This window comes from Pundamilia nyererei, unplaced genomic scaffold, assembly GCF_000239375.1.
Source record: "Pundamilia nyererei isolate P.nyererei 1_Seehausen unplaced genomic scaffold, PunNye1.0 scaffold00034, whole genome shotgun sequence".
NCBI lineage: Eukaryota > Metazoa > Chordata > Actinopteri > Cichliformes > Cichlidae > Pundamilia > Pundamilia nyererei.
Genome location: NW_005187435.1, coordinates 2,392,006 through 2,400,270, shown reverse-complemented (window position 1 = coordinate 2,400,270; position 8,265 = coordinate 2,392,006). Strand labels below are relative to the sequence as shown.

The window sequence follows — 8,265 nt, the reverse complement described above, 5'->3', positions numbered from 1 at the left end:
TTCATTAAAAAAGATGCAAGTGATTTGAATCATTTTGCAGGTGTAGTTGTACTGCTGTCTGCAGTATTGTGTTTTTGGGGTTTTCTGTACAAGCCAAGAGTTTTACGTTGCACAAGAGCAATAACCAATACAATACTTGCAGTCTCCTGCTTAGATGTTCTATTCCAACCAACAAAGGACTCACTCACTTTTTGCATTTTTCTAGACAGGGCCTTTAGGAGCACAGTATTACAACAAAAACTTGCCACATTACTGTGAATGATGTAACTGCATGCAATTCTCTATTTAATGCACATTCTCCTGTTTTTTTGTGACTCTTGGTGAGCACCAGCAGCATCACCCATTTGATGTTTTGGATGCCTGCATCCCTAACATGAAAGTTTGTCCCCAGAGGATAAACTCATTTTCATTTTGGACTCTTTGTTTTCCTCCTGCAACACAATCTTATCAAAATGTGAACTTACAGCAAATCTAATAACTGCAGGGTCACATTACTATGAGGAGAGCTAATTCGTGCTTAAGGGGGCCATGTGTGTGTAATTTGTCTTTATGCAAGACTTTCATTATCATGCATATCTAAAGTGCTGCCTATATCAAACTGTAAGTGTGTGCACCTTTTTGGAACAGACATTAAAGCCTTCAGTTATTTGAAGTAAATGAAGCTAAACACAGATGAATTTTCCTGCACTAATACAGAAAGTTCACAAATGGTGCACAAAAGGCTAGCCAGTGGTCCCATCTGTAAATGTGGGCATGGAAGTCTTAAAGCTCCTCTGACTCCTAGATTTGACTGATGAAAAAAGGCACGTGGAAATCTGTTCTGTTAGTTTATAAACCGTGCTCTCGGATTCATAATCCGACGGATTTGCAATCCATGCCCAGATTTGGAATCTTGCCCACAGATTTATGATAGTTACAGTGCAGATAAAATGTTGTTTGTCACTGAGATACCACTTTGGGAAAAAAAGAAATATGAGACTAAAAGGAGCAAAATGGTAAATGGCCTGTATTTATATAGCGCTTTACTAGTCCCTAAGGACCCCAAAGCGCTTTACATATCCAGTCATCCACCCATTCACACACACATTCACACACTGGTGATGGCAAAAGTGTTGCTAAAATTATCGGGGGAAGAAATTAAACTTTTTTTTTTATAATGGCACCAGTTTTGCTTCTGGTAGGAAGTAAAAGTTAGAACTTACATACATTGTAGCAGCTTTATGAAACTGTTCATTTTGTTTTGTCTCTTTTCACTATATCCCACTGTGCACTGTGTGGATTTAATGCTTTGCCTCTCCAAATTCTGAAATGAATACATATGTGTGATTGTCTGTGTCTCTGTGTCAGCTCTCAAATAGGCTAGGAACATGTTGAGGGATACTCTGCCCTTTCCCCAACATTGGCTTGGATGGGCTCCAGCGCCACTGACCCTGGTCGGATAAGTGGTTAAGAAAATAGATGGAAGCTTTGGTGGGTCAGCCACAGCAATTTTGATTCATAGCCACGTGGGATCCATAATTTCACAAGCTGAATTCATGTGGCTCCAAGCAGCTTTAAACATCAATTCCCTCACATCAGCAGTGCCTCAGGCACAAAATAAAACATAACACAGATCACTGATGGACACAGATGACAAGAACGAAGGATGAGGCTCAAAAGTGGTTTTAGTGGAGAAGGAAAATGGTTCCATTAAGCATTTTGAAGGAAATGAGCTGTCTGTGATTTAGTTTTCTCTCAGTTTTTAAGTAAAGACACTGCTTCTCAGGAGACAATTTGAACAGTATTACTCTTTAGGTGAGTATCTAATGAATGGTGTGATTAATTACTTAACCATTTAATTACTTTTACTTCTGTTCTTTTGCGGTTTTGCTTGCGCTGCATTCACAGACGCTAATTACATGCAAAGAATACATAATAGTGCATATAGGGCAAATGTGTGTTCTCCCCAGCTGTTAAAGACTGCATAGTACGCCGAACCATTATCCAGTGTGCATGGACGGAGGAGTAGAAGGGAGCGTATTAGCGAACGGGGAATGGTCACGTGACAATGACAGCATGTGCGATTTGAAAGGAAGGAAAATAGAGACTTGAGCATCAGATGAGGGTCTGAGAGAATCCGTGCACTTCTCTGCGCCGCCTCCTTTCTCTGGCAGCGGAACAGGGGCAGCTCTTTTTAAAACCGCGTCCACACCCGTGCTTTAGTAAGAAATTGCTCGATTCGCTTCTGCAGAATTTCAGCTCTGACCGATCTTTTCCACCTCAGAAGTGAGGAAGCGCGTAAAGACGGCCGCCTTATAATTCTCTGTGAAGGTAAGAGAGCGGCTACAACTTTTCGGAGCAGCACAATTGATTCTTGTTGCATTGGCTGATCGATTGTTTGTGTTCTCGCGTTGTTCTGCGCCATCGACACCCGATTAAAAGTCTAGTTTAGACTATTTTTTTAAAAAATTTATTTGTTTTGTGTTGTAGTCATTTAAATGCGTGCAGAGTACTGTATGCGCACCTGACAAAGGGTGATACACATGAAACTGCATCAACAGTGCTGCAAATCGCAGCTTATGCTTATTGATCGCTCGACTTTAGAGACTAGTGTTAGTTTCTGTCAGTTCGTGCAGGTTTAATTAAACATTTGATGTGCAATCAATTCAGGCTTCGGCAGTAAATTGAAAATCTCCATTTCCAAGTAGCTTGATTAAACATGGGAATTTGCATGGGAATGCAATTGATTTTAATGCTCTAAAGCTTTTGCTTACTAGCCTACTGAACGCCCCAACTTTATGTTCTTTTACGTTTTTATAGTAATTTTCAGCACGAGAAAAGAAAGCTTGGAAATGATCGATATATTTTTCCATATTTTTATTTGTGTTTTTGTTTAGATAATTATCACTGCTGGTGGTTTGATTATGGAACAGTCTGCTGGTTACAGAAACGGTGATTCTGTTTAGAAAGTATTTGAAGAACCTTACTGAATTTTTAGGGAAACTGCACAGTTCTGTCATCATACTGGGCATCTGAAAAAGGGATTAACCAGCTGCTAAAAGGCTGTTGGAGTGCTGGGGAGCTTCTGTGGTGAAGTAATGTGATGGAAATCGGTTATTTCATTTAGATATTTGACTGCACTGGCACATAAAAACATAACAACCAATACTTTCTCACCTCAGGACTCCACTTCATATTTTCATCTGTCAACAGCATTAGGCTAGAAATTTAGTAGGTTTCTAGTAGCAGCTTGTGCAAGCTGACAGCATGAAGGAGAATTGATTCCGTTGGTTCAGCATTACTGGAACTACTTCCACAGTCCATCTGGCCGATATGGGTCTGCGTCTTAACAATGACCTGCCTGTGATGGAACCTCAGTATTGGGTATCCTGGATGCCCAGCTGGCCACTATCATATATTCATACCTAACCTGATTGCATTCTGAATCGACTTAACCTTAAAATCACGTAATGATTTTAAGGAGCAAATAACTGATGTTGATTTTTATAGATTATGTAATAGAGAAAGCTCATTAAATGGGTGTTTTTTTGCTTAACTTTTGCTTTGTTTTACTCAGTTAAAGCTCTATGAAGTTCTTTGTCCTTCATTCAAAGAGGTGAAAAGCATACAAAAACTATTCTGTCCAGAAATGAAGAATAGCTGTGGGGGTATTGTGCATGTTCTTTTTTTGTTAGAGCAGGGCTATAAATGAGGAAGTTTGGTGCATTTTTCCATCTTAAACTGCATTTCCATTAATTGTGTTTTGACATAATAATGTAAATCATCTTATGTCCTATTCTATTAAAGTTTTCACTTTTAATGTTCCAAAAAAAGGGAACAAATACATAGTCCTTTATTTTAAAATGTTAATAACCTATGTGCAGAACTTCTAACTTTCTTTCCGTTACACCCCAGCTTTAATTCAGTTTGATAATCAGTTGATATGTAGATAGGAAATAACAAAAGCAGTAAACACAATTAGCAGTACAGCTTGGGCTGTACTGAAATTGTTGCATTTATAGCTGAGCCTTTGCTTTCGCCACTTCCAGACACCTTTCTGATATGCAAATAGTAAAATGCATTGTCCAAAATGTTTCTATATTAGGATATATGCTAAACTAACTTACATGTTCATAGCTATTAAACAATGTGGTTTGTTTGTTTGTTGTAGAATAGATTTTCACCCCTGTGATGTATCATAAATGTTTAATAAGTCCTCAAACCACTGAATTAAAAGGTTTGCTGCTGTTTGGTTGATGTTGGGAGTTGTGTTTTATTATAGAAACACATTTAAAATAATCTTATACCCAGATGGTGAAGCTGAAAGTAAATACAAGTAATGATGACAGGTGCAATGAACCATCTTTGCACTGAGTGATGCAATCAGCAGAGTGGATTGATTAGTGTTGGAAACCCTTGGAGAATCAAAGCCACTTTTCCCTTAGTCAGATGACAATTTCCACAAGTGGTTGAGGTTTAAAGATGATCTTTTTTGGATGTGAGGGTTAGTCTGAGGCTTGTGTTAGACAACATTCACATAATAATAATGATAATAATCAATCTTCTAATAATTAGAGCACCTCAGATATATCTGGAATATTTCTACCCCCCTTCACTCTTTTGGCCTAAACGTATTGATTAAAAACTATACATAATCTGTGCAGGCAGACTTGAAACACTTAATATTAGTCCTTGTTCATTGGCATTTACTGGGTAAACAAAACCAAAAGTTGTACAATTTCAAAGCGAGGCGTTTTTTCTTTTGTGAAAAACAAAAGTCTTTATCAGACATAATTCTGCCTTCCTTTTCTTTAGTCTCTCTTTTGTTCTTCCACTTCAATGTTGCACTGAAAACCCCCTCTATTGACATGGTTTTTACTTAAGTGGCTCTGATAGTGTTTTCAATAATTCTGAAAAGCTTTTACTCGGCAGGCATTTCCCTGCTATTATCGTCAAACCTTTACCATGTTGTTCAGATACGTTCACTTGCAGTTTTAAATACGGAGATATGTCTACACATTTAAACTGCAAGCAGACTGAATTGCAACCCAGGAAAATTACTTTTACACAACTTTATCTTATTTAAATATTCTTTGAATGACCCAGAACTCCATGCACTTGCTTACACTGCAATTAAGCAAGATGCCATTTATTTCAATAAAGACCATTACTAATATTTCAGGATTAAGCAAATTCAGAAAGATATTACAGTACATATTAACAGTAAACAGTACATATATGCTAAAGGCTCTGCTGCTGTGTATATTGTTCTATTAAAGTAGAAAACCTGCAGAGCTATTGGACTAACAACACACCATTCTCTGACAGTGGCAGTGCTCTGTTGTTTAAAAATCACACAGACCAGCAGGTTAAGGATGCAATTAATAAAGATCCAATTTTAAGACTCTGCGAGACCATGACTGACGCACTGCTGGTCTGATTTTAATGAATAGGGTGGGAAGGGTGCCGGGTGTTATAGACCGGCTGGAGGGGTTCCTGCATTATTCACAAGCGATCCCAAATGCAAGACGTGCCAGAGTGTGGAAGCTATATAATCACACTCGAATCACCTAATCCAAAGCACCAATGCACAAACAAAATCTTCAGTCTCAGTGACTTTAAGTATTTATTTTGTTTCCTGCCACCCCTCTAAAAACAGATGTCTGTTCCTGTGTTGCTCACTGCCTGATGAAGCTTCACCATTTGGCTGACTGTTTCTATATGCTCATCCAAAATAAATACCTTCTAGCAACAGCCTAATTGTAAGGTGTTTAGGGAACATTGGTAAATTGTAGCATCTATCGGCAGCCTGCGTGTGAGGCACTTAGCATAAATATATAAATTACAGCTACAGAAAATAAACTGGGTTACATTCTCCTTCTCTACATAGTGGAGTGCACATTGGTTACATTCCAGGATGCCTAAAAACACATTAAATTTTCAACCTGTTGGAAAGGCAGGAGTGAGATTTGGGCTAAAGAACAAAAAGAATTGCTTGCAGGTATGGCTTAGTTCCCTTCCCCTTATAACATAGAGCTAAGAATTAGATCAAAATCAAAGCTTTCGAGAGACACCGCTTTATATTTTTCCCATATTTGTGAGAAACCTGAATAAATTTTAATGGTGAAAGCATTTCTGATGACGATGAAGACAAGTCTTTGTCTGTCTTTGTGACTGTTCAATGATTTCTGTGACATGAGAAAAATAGCTTAAAACTAGAGACACTTTTTTTTTTTTTTATATTACATCTCAAAAATGAGACGGAATGAAAGAGATAAAGCGTTTGTTAATTTTTTTGATTGTTTGATGCATTCAAAGTGCTGAGTGTTGTTCCTTGAAAATATATGTAGTTTGCCACATGTATCGGGGGCATTAAACACATTATCATGTTAGACACAGCCTGTCAGATGCTGTAACTGTCTTTGAACAAGAGTCTGTTTTTATGACCAAGAAATGACCTACCTCCAATCACACATCCAGACACACGCTTGCGCACACATGCTCATGTGCATTTCTGCAGATACACAAGTGTCAATTTGAATCTCAGGTTGATTCATGCTACACTGAATCAGATGAATCTCACAGTTTCCCTCATTCTGTCGGCTGACACTGATTTCCTCAGAGGATCGGAAGATGAAAGGAAAATGTAAGTATGTAAAGCCTATAAACCATAGATGAAAGACAAGTGGAATGGGAGGGGGGAAAGAATTATGGCTCGGAGGTAAAGTCGCAGTACTATGAATTGTAAATGTGTCAAGTGACATTACATGACATGGTAAGTACAAGCATGGCGTGCTTAGTTTGTTTTTGCATTTCGGTAAGACCATCATCTCTGCATCCATTTTTGCAGGAAGATGAACATATAGTGAACAATAGCAAGACAAAATGCCGTTGAAGTTATCCCACTGATCCCTGGAACAAGCTCCCGCTGTACTGAAGAGGCACAGACGGTGGAATCTTGACTGAGAACACAGTACTAAAAGCTTGCTAGTCTATGCCACTTTTTTTTTTTTTGTTGCAAGGTAAAGAAAAACCAACAATTTATATATGAAAAATCCATTTCATGTCTCTTCAAAGACACAAACTACATAAGGGAGCAAAAAGCTAACATCAGGCTACCCTTTGAGCTAGATTTAATCCTAGATTATGGGCTGTTGTGGAACTGTGGTTTATGCCCGTATCACAGCTGTGCTCATATTTACTATAATGACTTTATCACACATTAGGTTGTGCTATTTTATCAACAGCATTAATTAGATAAAAACTTTAAGCACCAGCAATAATATAGCTAGTTTGTCTCATTTATTTGCCAGTACAAAACTGGACTATGACTGTATTGTTACTAAGCAAACATTTTCTTGAACACTAGCTTGTTGGATATTTATGTATGATGTGAAATGTATAAAAGATGGAGGTAACTCCTGAATTTGAAAAATTGAGGGAAATGCTTTAAACTTGCATTCTTTAATGGCCAGCAGGGGGTGACTTTGATTGTAAAAAGACTTGGTATTGGATAAAATGTTATGACCCTCATCCCTCTCATTGTGTGACCTCAGTAAGGACTCGGTCACACTAGTGTGATCAGGAAAATCCTTAACTGGCAAGTAGTTGTCTCTCTAGGGCTGATGGCAAAAGTTGTGATCACTTAGAGGTTGAGCGTGCAGAATCCTCAAACTCAGGCTACCTCCAAAAAAGGTCACCCAATCTGACTGCAACTACTCTCAGACTGGTGAAGGTTAGACGAAGAATTAAATGCAGACAGATTGCTGACACGCTGCAATCAGTCAGTCAGTCTATGCCAATGACCACAACTCATCTGGTCCATCATGTGGTAAAAACTACTTTTGGCTGTTCCTTTTTCACAAGGGGATTGCCGCAGTGGGTAGGTCCTCATGTATGATTCGGCAGATTTCCACACAACCCCCCAGGGGATTTGTGTCCCCAGCTAGTTTTAACCAGTTCGAACCACCATCCTTGCAGTTGTTAAGTAAATGTGTAAACTGGTACCCTGCAGAAATACCTGCTATATCAGATAAGAAAACAAAAAGCCAAGTTCCTGAGGTTTCTAACTAGCAATTTACAGCAAATTGTGTTAAACTGAATGCAGAAAAGCATGTCTTATTTTGCACCTGGTATGTGTGTGAGTTTGCTGCTAGGAGTTTTTTACTTACTTGATTTGAGGGGGGGGGGGGGTGTTATCCGAAGAGGTGCATAATTGGCACCGGTGGATGGCTCAAAGCTGTGAGCTCTGTGCCAACACTTTTGCCCTGAGTAAACAGTGTACTG

General features: G+C 38.6%; 1 protein-coding gene across 1 annotated transcript in view; it reads left to right on the top strand.

Moving 5' to 3' along the window:
• Positions 1 to 2,110: 2,110 nt before the first annotated feature.
• Positions 2,111 to 8,265, top strand: part of rap1gapb (RAP1 GTPase activating protein b) — a 104,878-nt gene continuing 98,723 nt past the window's right edge. The window contains exon 1 of the mRNA XM_013909998.1: positions 2,111 to 2,310. The gene's annotated coding sequence lies outside the window, so the exon portion shown is untranslated. The remainder of the gene's footprint in view (positions 2,311 to 8,265) is intronic.